Below are 18,125 nucleotides of genomic sequence, written 5' to 3'. Positions count from 1 at the left end.
ATAATATATTACGCCTCTCCTGAAAACAGAAATTTACATTCCAAATAAAACCAATTGTTAAAAGTCCTCTTTCTTAGGCATTTTTTAAATGTGTACAGCACATCAGTGGGAAACATCTTATGAAACGCATCCAGTTATTTCTCCATTTCAAAATATGTAAACAAGGTTTGCCCATAATTTTCCAACAGTCCTTTAAACACCATCCATACATCTGCTACATAATTTCTATTTTTTGCCACGTTCCTCCTTTTCCATATTGCATTTTTTACTAAAACCATCAACAGATTAATCACTTTTTTGTTTGTAATATTTTCATTCAAACCAAACATTAAGATTGTATTCCAGTTGAAAATATCTTCATTCCCTCTTAAATCTTTCACTAGTTCTTTTGTTTTGTCAAAAAATTATTTCAGTTTTTCACAATATAGAAACAGGAGCAAGATCCCCTAATCCTCTTTAAAACAGACCTTACATACAGCATCTGGTTCCATTCGTATTTTGCACAATCTCTTTCCAGTAAAAATTACATTGTGTCTAATAAAATAGTCCAAAACTTCCAGGTCAGTATCTAAAAAAGCCCATCTTGTATTTTTCCATACATCCTTCTCTTGAATTCCATCGAAATGTCTTAACCAAAAATCATTGGCTTTTGGCTTTTTAAAAACAGACAAATTAAAATAATGATAAAACATTTTCACATTATATGATTTCAAACACACCTCTTTATCATTCAATTTTAAAAACACTTCCATTTTATTCTCCCTGCTCCCACCATCTTGAATCATTTCCAACCAATCCTCTGGAATTTTACTTTTAACCTCTTCATATTGTTTTCTTAACATATCCACATTGTACTCTTCTTTTGCTTCTTCCATTGCATCTGTAATTACTTGTATGGCAACCCATTCTCACTCCAAAGGCGTCAAAAACCGAAGCATGGTCAAGCGCCCCTAGCGTCACTTTTATGATGCCAAATGTGCCTCTCGGCGTCGAATATCGAAGCACTACGACCTTCATTGCTTTCAGTGGGAAACTTTTGGCGTCAGAATTCGACACGACGAGGACATGAGATGTTTATCGCTATGAAATCACGTTCAAGAAGTCTCATTCAGCACACATCGCGATACTTGCTATCAGTTCCACAGTTTGGGTGAGTAGTCGTATATACGCTCTTTTAATGCCTTTTATAAATGTATTCTGTCTTATTTATTAATCAGATTAGTGCCATATGTTTAATGGCTGTATCATATCGGTCATCCGCGGCTGTCTTTGAGTTTCATTGCATTTAAATAAATGAACACAGCTGCTAATTAGTGTGATTAAACTATATCTGCCACGTGACGTGCCATAGACCTTCAATCCGTTTTATATTATTATTAATTTCAGGATCAATGATGTAAGTTGTATTTGTAGTAAAATCATGGTAATCACGACTCTTACAATAGTAATAAATGAAATGTGAAGTTAAAACACAGTAAACAGGACATTAGTAACTGTAACTGTAGTTTTACTATGGTATATTAATAATCAATACAACAATACAATAATCACCAAACCAGCTGTTTGTATCACTGTAATGTTAGTGTTTTTATGTGCTTTTATATGACAGATATCACAGTAATCATATGTTCTGTACCATGCTTTTAATACCTTTTAATGTAAATCCAAAAAAAAAAAAAAAAAAAAATCAAATTAAAAATAAATAATAAAACATGCATTTTTCCATTTTGCAGTTCATTCATATCAGTTTATATTTAAATATATATTTATATATATTTATTATATCTACATATTTTGCTCACAGATCATTATTGACATTCTGTATATAATTAAATTTTATTTTCTCTCCCCTTTTTTATTTTTTTGTATATTTTTAGCTGAAAAGACGTAAAGGAAGCCCAGTGGTGTTTCTGGAGAGCTATTCCTTCAGAAATGGAGAAGACAGAAAGCTGCGGAGGCAGATTTTTGCAGCAGTAAGTCTGTGATAGTTTGTCCCTTTTATCAAACATTCCTGCTGTTATAGATTGTACAGCATTTGTTGTTTCTTAAACTGTTGCACAGTCCAAATACCCATACTTGCCATCTTTGCACTTGACCACTTGATTACTTATTTGACGTCTTTCCTGTATTTGGCCTAGTGTTCAAGTGAGCATGATGACCACAAGTGTGTGTCGAACTTTTCATGACCTGATGACTGTGTTTCCCAATCCTGGTCCTGGAGAACCCCAGCACTGCATGGTTTTGGTGTCTCTCTTATCTGACAAACACACTTTTGAGGTCTTGGAGTCTTCACTGATGAGCTGATGAGTTGAATCAGGTGTGTTTGATCAGGGAGACATCTCAAATGTGCAGTGTTGGCCTTCTCCAGGACCAGGATTGGGAGCCACTGCCTTATGGGACACAGGTTTAGTGTGTGTTAAGGACGCTGTGCTTTGGCATTATTAAGACCGGGCAAAGTCTCGTTCACACACTCTCACGTACACACACTCTCAAGTGGCCAAGACTGCAAGTGTGGGTATCTGGACAGGGTCAAAGTCTTAAAAATGATCCCTAAACACAGTCGCACATCGCAGTCTTAATAATCCAGTTTAACACTTGTATGATATTGTACAAGCCCCAGGACGGTCTCATCTGACACTATCAAAAGAATTCATATGACTATAGCTTGCTATTAATTACTTGCTTTCTTGCTTTACTTGCTTAATTATACAGCATCTTTACAGAGGTGTAATGTACAAGTTGCACGTAATTAATAATATTTCCTTCCTTCTGTCTTACAGGATTTTTTTGAGATAATGCTGTTCTTCTTTTTCAGGTCTGAAATATCAAGCTCAACAGCTCACTCAAGAGCCAACCCTCACAAACCTTCCTAAAAACTAAAAGAGCTATTACTGAGTCTCAGCGAATCTTGCCATGATCAGCTCTTCCCAGGTACATTTGTTTAGAATATTTTTTAATCAACATTTACTCATCAAATGCTCTGACCTTAATCTTATTTTAAATTAACTTAATTATGTTTAATGAGCAATGTTAATTGCACAAGGAGTAAGTAGAGATTATCTTGTTTCACAGAAGAGAAGGAAGACCAAGGAAATGATTTGCTCAGGATGAGAAATGAAGATGGCCATCTTGTGCTCAAACAAACAGAAGTCCTCTGGTATGTGTGTGTTGAAGCAATGCTGTGTTATACAACATTTTATGATGATCTCTCACAGAACTGGTCATGTCAGCCTTAAAGCAGCTTGAATAATGGTAAGTGTACAGTACTACAAGGGCCATAGTTGCTCACCCTGCTAAAATCACACAGAACATAAGCTGAACTCTCTGTCCATTAAACAACTTCATCTGGATTGCTTGTTTCACTTTGACCAGGTCTGGGATGTTAGGACTGAGAGATCCTCTGGCTGAGAGAAGCTACACCACATCAGTGCTGGATATCAACCACAAACTGTTTCCAGACACGAGAGAAGAAGATCATGATGGGGAGATGAAACCAGTTTAGATGTGATGATGGGAATCATTATTTTCTGAAACCGTATCACATGTCTTATATGTATCACATGATCTGTATCACAGTTGACTGGATGGGACTGTGTGACTTTTAAGGACATTTCATCACTCATCTGTGTGAACTGATTTATATATGAGGTTAATGTATTTTTGATGATAATTATTTTCATTGAATCTTATTTGTCTTGATGCTACTTTATCAACTTTATAGTCTATGCTTCAATAAAATGAAAATGCTGAATATTGTGTTCTGAAGATTCTTGGTAAATACATAATTTTACTAGGTAGGCTCATATGTGTTTATTTTAGACTTGGAAAAATGACATATTAATTATTGGGATTATTTTTTATTTAAGACATAAACATTTTTGATCGGATTAATAACATCTGGGACATCAGTACACCAGAAAGTAATTTTTTTTATATTTTAGTAACAAATATGCAATTTTTTTGTGAAATAAAGGGAGTTACGAGATTAATTATTCTGCATTACAAGATGGTGCCATGGGCTTTATTGTAACAAACACTTGAGGGATAACTGAGAATGTAGCAGGAATGATCAACGTGGATCTAGTAATGCATTAAAACCAAGAGCACACACATTACTGATGTCCAGTACCTGAGGAGCAAGATACAGTGAGGGTGAGGAGGACATTTTTACACTGATTTTTGCTAATTAGTTATATATATATATATATATATATATATATATATATATATATATATATATATATATATATATATATATAAATTAATATTCTTAGCACTGCATGAATTTGTCCTTGTGTAATAGTGAAGTATCACAATGTGTATACACTGTCCTTGATTACTGCTTTACAGTGGGGAATAGATAAAGGCAAGTTGTTGCAGGTTCATCCATCATATTTCTTGCCATTTACTTAAAAAATCAAAGAAATAATCTATTATTTTCATTATTAAATCATTTCTTTCTAATTTTTCCATGTTTCATCAGATGGCCTCACAATGTCCTGTCAAAAGGTATAATAGCAATGATGTAAGAATTAGAAAACAGAGGACTGTGAAAACTGTCAGATATAAATGTGACTCAGCTCAGTTTGTTGTCCATGATGAGGAGAATACATATATGTAGGTTTTACTGCCCTTCTACCCCCAGGGGCCCAGTAGCACCCCCCGGAAGAGCCCAAAACTGTACATTTCAAATGGCTGTAAATTAGAGTCCAATTAACATATCAAAGAGGACATGGGCAGGATTATTACTTATGCTATGCTGATAAAATAATGTTGAGCTCAGTTTTCAGAAATAAATGGAAAGCTGGCATAAAGGCATTTTAAATATTGCTCACTGTAAAATACCACATTTCAGCCTGCCTCTCAAATATATCATGGAGGTTTGCACAATGAACATATTTAGATGTCCAGTTTTCCTTAAAATAAATAATTTATTTTGTTTCGTTAATAAAAAGTTTTAAACTTCATTACCCACAAGCCTCCGTCGTTCTACCTATGGAAAGGCAACACTAGGGGGCTGTTTTTTGTAGTTCATTGAAGTTATGCTTAGGGTTAGGAATAGGATCTCGGTAAAGATGTCATTTTTCTCAAGACAGCAACACTTCATTGTTGACTTAATATATTACTAATGTGATGGTAGCAGCAAAGCATACTTTTCAACATGATGCGCTGTTTAATATGGGTTAAAAGATAGTCCAACCACAGACTGTCCTGAAAATTCATAGCCAATGACATCAAAGCTGAGCAGCGGTGTCACACTTCCTCATCCATTTATGACCGATGTCTTTCGTTTTTCGGCTGAAGGGATAGATTCGGTTAACAATAGATTAAGCTTGCTACTTATTAGATTATGTTTTATTAACGTCTTCACCTTCCTCCGTTGTTCAACTTGAAAAAAATTGGGCAATATTGATGTGCACATGCCCAATATGTCTTAAATATAAGACACATTTTTAAGATTTTTATTTATTTTTTGACCAAAGACAAATATATTTACTAATCAAATGATGTGCTTCTAAAATTTACATTGTATATTACATTGTGTTTTAAAGTTAAAATTGTTCACATTTGTGTTTCTGTGATTTACCATTCTCTACCATTTGAACTCTAGGAATAAAAACAGAAATTATAAATGAATGAATGAATGAATGAACAAATAAATACATAAAGCATAATGAACATGCATATTTTTGTAAGGATCTTCCATTATTTATTGATATGTCAAACTCATTTAAAGACAACATGCCCAAATTACTACACTGCATCCTCTGTCACCAAGCTCGTTTTTGCCACCATAAAGAATAAAAAGGCAGTTATGTTGTAAACATTAACTATTTTCAGTATGCAAATGAAAATGCTTTTATTAAAATACAAAACAGTAAATACAGTATGTCTTTCAGAGAACACTGGAAAAAGATAAATTATTTTAAAAATTAAATTGACCAAAATGTTATACAACACAATGTAAATGTTTCAAACTCACAAAAAACACCATGAAGACATAAATGTCAAGTGTGCAATATCATCTATAAAACTCTATCAGCACAGCATCAAATAAACACTGATTGTCTGAACAATGAAAGACAGAGAAAGTGTTCAGGAAAACAAACACCTGCTAGCTTTGACATAACATCATGATTTCACTTCATGACTGGAGCTAGGGGATGACTGAGTATGAATATCTCCTTTACTAAAACTCTTAAAGTCTAAAAAGTTTACTGTATGAAGCTTGAAAAAGAGAACAAAATGCTTTATCAATACGAAAAATACTATGTTTAACTATTGTTTTCATCACTGGATCTGTAATGTATTCATTATGAGCTTATAATTAAAACAAAGTTACATCTTCTGCAAAAATCAAACCACTGCAAAGTCTAATCACTGATCCAGGGACCATTTCTGTGTGTGCGGGGGAAAAAGAGTTAACGAGGTGAGTCCTTGTGCATGATGGAGAACTAGCATTATCTGCAAAAAATCCTGTAAGACAGAAGGAAGGAAATATTATTAATTACGTGCAACTTGTACATTACACCTCTGTAAAGATGCGGTATAATTAAATGTTAAATGCATCCATTATTGAAAGCAAGTAATTAATAGCAAGCTATAGTCATATGAATTCTTTTGATAGTGTCAGATGAGACCGTCCTGGGGCTTGTACAATATCATACAAGTGTTAAACTGGATTATTAAGACTGTGATGTGCGACTGTGTTTAGGGATCATTTTTAAGACTTTGACCCCGTCCAGATACCCACACTTGCAGTCTTGGCCACTTGAGAGTGTGTGTACGTGACAGTGTGTGAACGAGACTTTGCCCGGTCTTAATAATGCCAAAGCACAGCGTCCTTAACACACACTAAACCTCTCCAATACTGCTCCGGAGCGCTTTACAAAGCTTAGTGTATCCCATCATGCATCATGTTTTGGAATAAATCGTCAGACTTTTTGCTGAGATCTCACAAGAGGTCACGGAAAGCTGTCCAATGTACAGTATGTGAAATATTGATAATTAGATATTAAAAATCTCTGTAAACACATAAGTGTCCCATAAGGCAGTGGCTCCCATTCCTGGTCCTGGAGAAGCCCAACACTGCACATTTGAGATGTCTCCCTGATCAAACACACCTGATTCAACTCATCAGCTCATCAGCGAAGACTCCAAGACCTCAAAAGTGTGTTTGTCAGATAAGAGAGACACCAAAACCATGCAGTGCTGGGGTTCTCCAGGACCAGGATTGGGAAACACAGTCATCAGGTCATGAAAAGTTCGACACACACTTGTGGTCATCATGCTCACTTGAACACTAGGCCAAATACAGGAAAGACGTCAAATAAGTAATCAAGTGGTCAAGTGCAAAGATGGCAAGTGTGGGTATTTGGACAGTGCAACAGTTTAAGAAACAACAAATGCTGTACAATTTATAACAGCAGGAATGTTTGATAAAAGGGACAAACTATCACAGACTTACTGCTGCAAATATCTGATATCAATAAAATAAAAAAAGGGGAGAGAAAATAAAATTGAATTATATACAGAATGTTAATAATGATCTGTGAGCAAAATATTTAGATATAATAAATATATATAAATATATATTTAAATATAAACTGATATGAATGAACTGCAAAATGGAAAAATGCATGTTTTATTATTTATTTTTAATTTGATTTTTTTTTTTTTTTTTGGATTTACATTAAAAGGTATTAAAAGCATGGTACAGAACATATGATTACTGTGATATCTGTCATATAAAAGCACATAAAAACACTAACATTACAGTGATACAAACAGCTGGTTTGGTGATTATTGTATTGTTGTATTGATTATTAATATACCATAGTAAAACTACAGTTACAGTTACTAATGTCCCGTTTACTGTGTTTTAACTTCACATTTCATTTATTACTATTGTAAGTGTCGTGATTACCATGATTTTACTACAAATACAACTTACATCATTGATCCTGAAATTAATAATAATATAAAACGGATCGAAGGTCTATGGCACGTCAGGTGACAGATATAGTTTAATCACACTAATTAGCAGCTGTGTTCATTTATTTAAACGCAATGAAACTCAAAGACAGCCGCGGATGACCGATATAATACAGCGATTAAACATATGGCACTAATCTGATTAATAAATAAGACAGAATACATTTATAAAAGGCATTAAAAGAGCGTATTTAGGACTACTCACCCAAACTGTGGAACTGATAGCAAGTATCGCGATGTGTGCTGAATGAGACTTCTTGAACGTGATTTCATAGCGATAAACATCTCATGTCCTCGTCGTGTCGAATTCTGACGCCAAAGTTTCCCACTGAAAGCAATGAAGGTCGTAGTGCTTCGATATTCGACGCCAAGAGGCACATTTGGCGTCATAAAAGTGACGCTAGGGGCGCTTGACCATGCTTCGGTTTTTGACGCCTTTGGAGTGAGAATGGGTTGTGTTTGGGTAAAAAACCTTCTTTGAATTCATATAAAATGTCCCTTACTTTTAAAATGCCCACATCCACCCACTTCTTAAAATAAAGTTATTTTCCTTGTGTCCCAATCTTTTTGTTTAAAAATAAAGGTTGATTTAAAACGATTCCCCTTCCAACAGGTTTAAAATCCACCTTTGCTAAAAAAAGACCCCCAAGCGCTTAAAACTTCCTTGTAAAATTCTGGTATTCCTTGTATCATCCAGTTCTTCAATTTCATCCATAAAATATTGTCTCCAATTTGTAAATTTCCACACCTATTCAAATAAAACTCCATAGTTACCTTCCAATCTTCTTTATTTTCATCATCTAAATATTTCTTGACCACTTTTACCCTCATACTCTTCATTTTTTGTTCCAGATCTACTAGTCCCATCCCTCCCTCCTCTACCGGCCCAATCAAAGTGTTGTAAGCAATTCTTGGGTTTTTTTTTCCCCATAAAATCTCTAAAATTGATTTTTTTATTCTTTGTCTCACCCACAGCGGGATTGATGCTACATGTAAAACGTACCACATTTTTGAGAACATTAAAACATTTACTATTAAAATCTTTTCTTTTAAATTTAAAAACCTGTTTCTCCAAAAGACCAACCTTCTTTCCATCCCATCCACTATTTCCCCCCACATATTATCCTGTACATTCTTTGCACACCTAAAATCTTAAATTCCTGCACTTCTGTGAAACTCCAACACCCCGTTACAACCGGTACCCTCCCAAATCTCATGTATTCAGTTTTCTCTTCATTTATCTTTGCTCCTGACCCTTGACAATACAAATTGATTTTATCCATTACATTTTTAACACTCTGCAAATTTTCCACTATTATTGTAGTGTCATCAGCATACTGGTAGATCTTATTTAGCTCCTTTCCTCTATTTATTTCAATCCCTTTTATTTCTTTACAGTTTTTAACTATCAGTCCTAAAGGCTCTGCCACTAAAGAATATAATTGTGCTGATAATGGGCATCCTTGTCTTATAGATCTAGTTAAAATAAAAGGCTTTGTTAAAAAACCATTACACTTTACTTTTGTTAATGCATCTTTGTATAAAATTTTTAACCACTTTATAAAATTCACCCCAAAACCAAACTGCTCTAAAATCGAAAATAAAAATCCATGCTCTACTCTATCGAAAGCTTTTTCAAAGTCTAAACTAATAAAATAACCATTTTTGCCTTCTCCACTGACATAACTTATCCCATCTCTTATACTGTTTGTTATATCAGCTATGTCTCTTCCAATTACTCCATTTGCCTGATTTGTCTCTATTATACTCTGTAAAACATTTTTTAATCTGTTCGCTAAAACCTTTGCTAAAATCTTCAAGTCAGTATTTAACATGGTTATTGGTCTAAAATTCTTTAAAAGCTTCTTATCAACCTTTCTTTTATATATTATTTTCATCAAACCCATACTCATTTTTTGATTGAAAGCCTCTTTTTTAAAAACCTCCTCATATACTTCTTGTAGAATCAAACTTATTTTATCCTTAAAAACTTTATAAAACTCATTACCTATCCCATCTATACCAGGGCTTTTCTTGTTTTTCCAATTATTTATTGCTTGTGTTATTTCATCTAGCTTTATTTCTCTATCGCATTCCATTTTGTCTGCCACCTCCACTCTTTTTGTTATTTGTTGTAATAATACATTTCTCATTTTTCCATCTGTATCTTTAGTTTTAAATAATTATTCATAATAGCTTCTTACTACTTCCAGAATTCCTTTTGTTTCCTTAATTACCTCACCGTATTTATTTTTCAATTCTTTTATCATTTCCGATTTTGCTTTCCCCCTTTCTAGGTTAAAGAAGAACCTGGTGCATTTTTCTCCTTCTACTGTATATTTTGCTCTACTTCTTAACATTGCTCCATTACATTTACTTTCCTCAAATTTATTCAATTCCTCCTCCATTACTATAACATTTTGCACATTTACCTCCTCCTTATTTAATTCTTCCTTTAAATTATCTCTTCTCTCTTTTTCTTTAGCCCTTTTCACTTTCTGGATCAACCTGCTATACTTAATTGGATATTTTTTTATTTCATATTTTACATTCTCCCACCACAATCTCTTGTCTTCCCAATACATTCCATTTTCTTTTTCTTCTTCTATTATATTTTCAATCCCTTGTTTGTAACTTTTGTTTTTTAAAAGTTCTGTGTTTAAAATCCAAACTCCAGGTCCCTTAATTTCATCTTTAAAATTCATTGCCATTAAAACCATTTTATGATCACTCAAAGAAGTTTCCTTATAAGTTATATCCTCTATAAAATAGGTTAGGTATCTTGTACATAAAAAGTGATCTATTCTTGTTTGACATAAAAAATTACCGACTAGCTGTTTTCTAGAAAAATCTCTTTTCTTTTCATGCCTCTCTCTCCATACATCTATCATATTTTCCCTCCATCAAACCTCTTAATTCTTTTCTCCCTGTATCTGACTTAAAAACCATTCCGTCAGCCATATCTCTCTTACTAAAAACCGTATTAAAATCACCCGCCATTATTATTTTTCCCCATCCTTCTATCAAGTCTCTTAAAACAGTAAAAAAAACATAGTCTTTTCTTTTTATTCATTTGGCGCATGTAGGTTGATTAAATTAAATTCTTCATTTCCATATTTAATTTTTACCCCTATACATTTCCCTTTTTTATCATCATAGATAAGTTCCCCTTCTATTTCCTTGTTTGTTCTTATTAATATAGCTAACCCTCTTCCCATTTGTCCTTCTCCATTATTAAAAAAGATTTCTCCATCCCATCTCTTCTTAAAAACATCCATTACATCCCTTCTCCAGTTTGTTTCTTGCAATAAAATAATATCCTCATTTTTACACAGTTCTTTTAGTTTTTCAAATTTCATTTCATTCAACAGTCCCCTAGCATTAAAAACAACAACACTTAAAACCATAAAATACAATAAAACATGCATAAAACCCATTTTCTCAGTCCGCGCTCTCAGAGACTTTCAACACTTCATATCTATTTACATTTACTAGAGGGTTCTCTTGTGTCACTTTTTTCTAGCCTTATCAAGGTTCGGTCTTACCTTGGGCAATCTTCTTCTTTTGAGGCCTTTTACTTCAGTGTCTACATCCTCATTACTTTCCTCACTCTCTTTGTCTTCTTGATAGTTTTTTTCCATTTTGTCCAATGCACTATCCAGTACCCTTTCAGGTTTTTGCACTGGTGCCAATTTTCCTCCTTCCATTTGAGTCTGCATCCTTTGTTCGTTGTCGTCCTCTCCTTGTCCATTACTGTTCTCTTTATTCCCACCGTCCTGCGTTCCTTCCTCCTCTTCCTCCATCTCCTTGCCTTCATCTTTCTCATACATCTGCTTTCCCTCCTGCTCCTCTTGATTTTGGTTGTTTTCCATCCAGCACTCACACTTATTCAAAACTCTCCTGCAGTCCGGGCAACTCACCGCTCTGCAGTCTCTTGCGAAGTGGCCCCTTTCCAGGCACTTGTAACAAGTAAATTCTGGGCAGTCCTTTACCATGTGGTCTGGGCTCATGCACAGTCTACAGGTCTTCACCTGGTTACTGTGCACCACCCGAAAAAACTGTGGACCTTCTGCTGTCTCCATCTTGGTGCTGTAGGGCAGGGAAGCCACCTCTTTGGGGAACCGCACTTTAATATACCTCGTCCCATCTTCGATGCTGGTGCCTGGGTATGTCCTCCTCCTGATGTTAGAGACTGGGGTTACCCCCCATCCCTCTAGTTTCTTTAGGATGTCCTCATCATTCACATAGGCAGGCAGGTGCATGAATGAGACAACATAGTCCCTGTTTTGCAGCCTTTTCACCTCACAGTTTATTCCCTTAACCGTCAGTCCATTGGTTAATTCATCTGCATCCTCCTCATTCTCTAAGGTAATTTCATATTCTTTTGATAGCCTTGGTCTCACAGCCAGAATTTTTGCCACACTGATTCTCCCTGCGATCGCTTTAATAATGTCTTCTGCCTTCGCCTCCTGCACATGCAATAATTCCACAATCACTGTTGCTTCCTTCATATAAACTCTTTTTGCAGCACCTCTTCTTTCATCTTTATCCATTCCGTTTCCTTCTCGTCATTGATTTTCCAGTCCAGGTTCTTTTTGCCTTTGTGTCCCTCCTTCCATTGCTTTGTCCGTCACCAAAGATCCATCCATTTTTAACATAAACAAACTACTAGACTTACTTTCCCCCCAAACAGCATACGCTGTTGGGAGGATAAACTTAAACAAAAAATAAAAAAACAAAACAGAACAAAAACTCCTAAAACAAACACAAAAAAGATTAAATACAAACAAGCTTAGGTGAGCCTTCCTCACCCTCTACTGCCAAGTCACTTCCTGTGAGCAATCTATCGCCCCCAGGTTGGTATGGCCGTAAGCGAAGACTGCTGCAACGAGAGGGCTATTTAAAGACCAGCCAGTCTAATCGCCAGTACATAATATAAGTAGGAAAGAAAACCCAAAAGCTTAAAGCACCTGGTATTCCTAGGCAGTCTCTCATCAAAGTACTAACCAGACCTAAACCTGCTAAGATTCAGAGATCGGGCATTGACTCTTTTTTTTTTTTTTTTTTAATGAAAGATTTTTATATAATTCGTGAAATTTTCCAAAAGATTAAAGCACCTGGTATTCCCAGGCAGTCTCCCACCCATGTACTAACCAGGCCCAAACCTGCTTAGCTTCCGAGATCAGACGAGATCGGGCATAGCCAGGTTGGTATTGCAGTAAGCGAAGACTGCTGCAAAGAGAGGGCTATTTAAAGAGCAGCCAATCTAATCGCCAGTACATTATATAAGTAGGAAAGAAAACACAAAAGCTTAAAGCACCTGGTATTCCTAGGCAGTCTCTCATCAAAGTACTAACCAGACCTAAACCTGCTAAGATTCAGAGATCGGGCATTGACTCTATTTTTTGGCAAAATTATTATATACTAAGTGAAAAATGTCCAAAAAGCTTACAGCACCTGGTATTCCCAGGCGGTCTCCCATCCAAGTACTAACGAGGCCAAACCTGCTTAGCTTCCGAGATCAGACGAAATCGGGCATAGCCTTTTTTTTTTTTTTTTTTTTATTCAATTCAAACATACATATCAATTATTAACATACAAAGATACATAATATGCTTTCTTTAACATAGACACTCCTAAGATTTTGGGCTGTCAGACATCTTACAAATAATAACTTAAAAAACACTCATTACATTGTTTAATCTTTTAAAAATGACAATTCCATCCCCAGGTCATTTAAAACCTTTAAGACCTCCTGAGTAAAAACATAATTAAAAAGATTCATTGTTCCCTCCAACTTAAAGTAATAAAACAGACATTCAACATATTTCTCAACTTTTCTCCTAAACATTTCCCACACATCAATTAAAACATTTTCCTTTTTCACCACTACTCTTCTTTCCCATACCGCACTTTTCATCAACATCACAAGTAAATTAATGATCTTCTTGTTTTTACAATTTTCATTAATTCCCAACATGAACACCTTTTCCCACTCAAATTTCCCAATTTCAACTCCTCTCAAAATTAAAATCATGTTTTTACATCTCTCATTAAAAACTTTCAGCTGATCACAATATAAAAACAAGTGTAAGAACCCCGTATCCAGTACTCATTTACAACAGGTTTCTTAAAAACAGTATCTCTAAAAACACAATAAAACATTTTCACAGTACATTCATTAAAAGCACACAGTTTTTCCCCTAGCCTCACATACACATCTTTCCCAGGTTTCTCTTCTTCCATGTTGTCAATTCATTTTATCCACTCTTGAGGTATTGCATTCTTAATTACGTCATACTTGTTTGTTATCTCTCGTCTGCTATAATCCTCCTTTGCCTCCTCCATCACATCCACAATGTATTGCACTGGTAAAAACCCCTCTTTGAATTCATATAAAACATCTCTGACTTTCGTGATTCCCACATCCCACCACTTCTTAAAAAAAACCTCCTTCCCTTGACTTAAAATGCCGTTGTTTAAGAATAAAGGCTGATTTAAAATGTTCTCTCTGCCTTGTGGCTTAAAATGCACATTCGTAAAAAATTTGCCCCATGCCCCCATCAGTTCTTTATAAAAATCTGGCAGCCCCTCCGTCATCCATTTTTTAACTTTCATCCATAAAATGTTGTCCCCCAAATTAAAATTACTACACTTACTTAAAAAATGCCCCATTGTTCTCTTCTATGCCACTTCGTTTTCTTCATCCAAGTACTTTTTTATTATTTTCACTCTCAAGCTGTTCTTTCTTTGTTCCACATCCATTAACCCCAGTCCTCCCTTCTTCACTGCTACTATTAAGGTGTTCTGTGCTATTCTTGGTGGCTTCCCTTCCCATAAAAAATCTAAAAAACATTTTTTCAGGCTCTTTTCTACCCACAACGGCATAGATGACACATATAAAATATACCACAATTTTGAAACCATTAAAACATTAAGAACTAAAACCTTCCCTTTCAAAGTTAATGTTCTCATTCTCCAAAAATTCAATCTTCTTTCAATCCCTCCTAAAGCTTTTGTCCTCATTTACTTTAGCTCCTGATCCCCTACAATACTTTTGTACAATTTGAATTGCATTTTTCACACTCTTCAGATCTTTTAACAATAATGTTTTGTCATCCGCGTACTGAAAAATTTTACTTTCCCCTCCATCGATGCCTATGCCTTTTATCCCCTCTCCATGTTTTACAGCCAATCCCAAAGGTTCTGCAACTAAAGAATATAAAAGAGCTGACAACGGACATCCTTGTCTTATCGATCTAGTAATTTTAAAACACTGTGTTAAAAAGCCATTACATTTAATTTTTGTTATTGTGCCTTTGTATAAAATCCTAATCCATTTCATAAAATTCTCTCCAAAACCAAAACTTTGTAAAACATCAAATAAAAAACCATGCTCCACCCTGTCAAAAGCTTTCTCGAAATCTAAACTGATAATAAACCCATTTTTATTGCTTTCATGTATGTATCTTATCATATCTTTTATACTAATAGTTTTATCTGCTAAGTCTCTCCCTTTCACTCCGTACACTTGGTTAGTTTTAATTATACTCGGCATGACTTCTTTCAATCTGTTGGCTAAAATTTTAGATAAAATCTTTAAATCAGTATTCAGCATTGTAATCGGTCTATAGTTCTTTAAATCTGTCTTCTCTCCTTTTCTCTTGTATATCAATTTCATTAAACCCATTCCCATTCTTTGATTTAATTCTCCTTTCTTAAACACCTCTACATATACTTCTTTTAAAATGCTAGTTAAAAAATCTATATATATATATATATATATATATATATATATATATATATATATATATATATATATATATATATTAAAAAAACTATATAAAATTCACTCCCCAAACCATCTACACCTGGACTTTTATTTTTGTTTAATTCACTTATTGCTCTTTTAATCTCTTCTTCTCTTATCTCTTCATCACACTCTTTTTTGTCTACTTCTCCTACTGTTGTTTTTATTTGATTCAGTAACTCCAGTTTTTCTTCTTCGCCCACCCCCTCAGTACTAAACAGGTTCTCATAGTAAGCTTTTATTTCTTCTAATATTTCCTCATTAGTTTCCACCACTACACCATTTTTCCCTCTTATTTCTTTAATCATTCCAGCCTTCCCTCTTATTTTTTCTAAATCAAAAATTTTTTTTGTACATTTTTCACCCTCCACAGTATATTTAGCTTTACTTCTTAGTCTTGCACCTTCATATTTTTTCTCTTCCATGTCTTTCAATATTCCCTCCAATTCTTTTATTTTTTGTATATCTTTCCCATTCTCATTTAATTCCTTTTCCAATTTTTCTCTTATTTCTCTCTCCTTCTTCCTCTTACTTCTCTGTATTAATTTACTGTACTTTATTGTGAATTTTTTAACTAAATATTTAACATTTTCCCACCATATCCTTTTATCTTACATTCTGTACATTCCATTCTCCTTTTCTTTTTCAATAATTTCTTTAATACTTAACACATAGTCCTCATTCTTCAAAACCTCTGCATTTAAAACCCATACCCCCGGCCCTTTTTTCACTGAACTCCAGTCTACTTGCATAAAAATTGGTTTATGGTCACTTAAGCTTGATTCTTCATATTTGATATTACCGATAAATCCTTCAATGTTCCTTGTACATAAAATAAAATAAATCCTTGTCTTACACATAAAATTACCCACTAATTGCCTCCTTGAATATTCTTTCTTTTTTTCGTTTCTTTCTCTCCATACATCAATTATATTATTTTCTTCCATTAATAATTTCAGTTCTTTTCTTCCTTTATCATTTTTAAAAACCATTCCCTCTCCCATTTCTAATTTACTGAAAACAGTATTAAAATCACCCATCATAATAACTTCTTTATGTTTCTTTAAAAATTCTCTTAATATATTAAAATATTCCTTTTTTTCATTCTCTACTGTTGGTGCATGAATATTAACTACAATAACTTTTTTTCTCCTCATACTCCATTTCAACCGCCATACATTTCCCATCCATGTCATTATATATTGTTTTACAGGATACACCACTGTTTTCTTTTATTAAAACTGCAACTCCTCTTCCCAGCCTCCCAACACCATTGTACTCTTCCCTCCAGTTAGTTTCTTGTAATAAAATCATATCTTCTCCTTTACACATTTCTTTCAATTTTTCAAATTTTCCCATGTCTGACAGCCCTCTAGCATTAAAAGTCACTATTCTTAACAGCATAAAACATATAAAAACATGCATAAAACCCATAAACTCAGTCCATCTCCTCCAAACCCTTTAGCAACTCATACTTATTTGTACATTCAAAACCATCTTCTTTAAGCACTCTTTTTCTTGCAGTATCTAAATTGGGTATTACCTTCACAGATCTTCTTCTTTTTGATGATTTCCCCTGCGTTTCCTCATTTTCTTGTCCTTGTTCACACTCTTTTGTAGCATCATTAATTTCTACTGCGTCCATCTCCTTTTGCACACTGTCCGTCACATCCATCGGTGTACATAAAATTCCCTCCTGTTGTGCAACATTTAATACTTTATTCCTTTCATCATCCAGTTCCATAGTATCCAAAGCATTTTTCAAGCTGTCAGTCAAATCCATCTGTGTCCAAATTCCCCCCTCCTGTTGTGTTTGTATGATGGGTTCGTTACACTCTTTCTGTTGTTCCATATCCTTAATTAATTCCAGGCCTTCACCTCGAACTCTTTCTCCATCGTCTCGCTGCTCGTTGTCTCTTTCATGCACCTGCGCGCCCACCTGCTGCTCCTCCTCCTCACCCTGCATCCAACACTCACACTTATTTAAAACCAAATTGCAATCCGGCACATCACAGCGTTGCAATTTCTTGCGAAGTGGCCTCTCTCCTCGCATTTATGGCATTTGAACTCCGGGCAGTCCTTCACCACATGGTCTGGGCTCATGCACAGCCGACAAGTCTTCACCTGATGGCTGTGCATCACCCGAAAATATTGTGGACCCTCTGCCATCTCTATTTTTGTGCTGTAAGGGAGGGAGGCCACCTCCTTCGGAAACCGCGCCTTTACATATCTTGTCCCATCCTCAATGCTGGTGCCCGGATAAACACGCCGCTTTATTTTTGAAATTGGGGAAACCCCCCAAACCTCCAGTTTATTTAAA

At 34.8% G+C, this 18,125-nt stretch overlaps 1 pseudogene; it reads right to left on the bottom strand.

Annotated features, from left to right (window-relative positions):
• Positions 1 to 13,100: 13,100 nt before the first annotated feature.
• LOC113086570 (uncharacterized) lies at positions 13,101 to 13,219 on the bottom strand (annotated as a pseudogene).
• Positions 13,220 to 18,125: the final 4,906 nt, after the last annotated feature.

Source organism: Carassius auratus, unplaced genomic scaffold (assembly GCF_003368295.1).
Source record: "Carassius auratus strain Wakin unplaced genomic scaffold, ASM336829v1 scaf_tig00043359, whole genome shotgun sequence".
Taxonomy (NCBI): Eukaryota; Metazoa; Chordata; class Actinopteri; order Cypriniformes; family Cyprinidae; genus Carassius; species Carassius auratus.
This window is presented reverse-complemented; position numbering and strand designations above follow the sequence as displayed.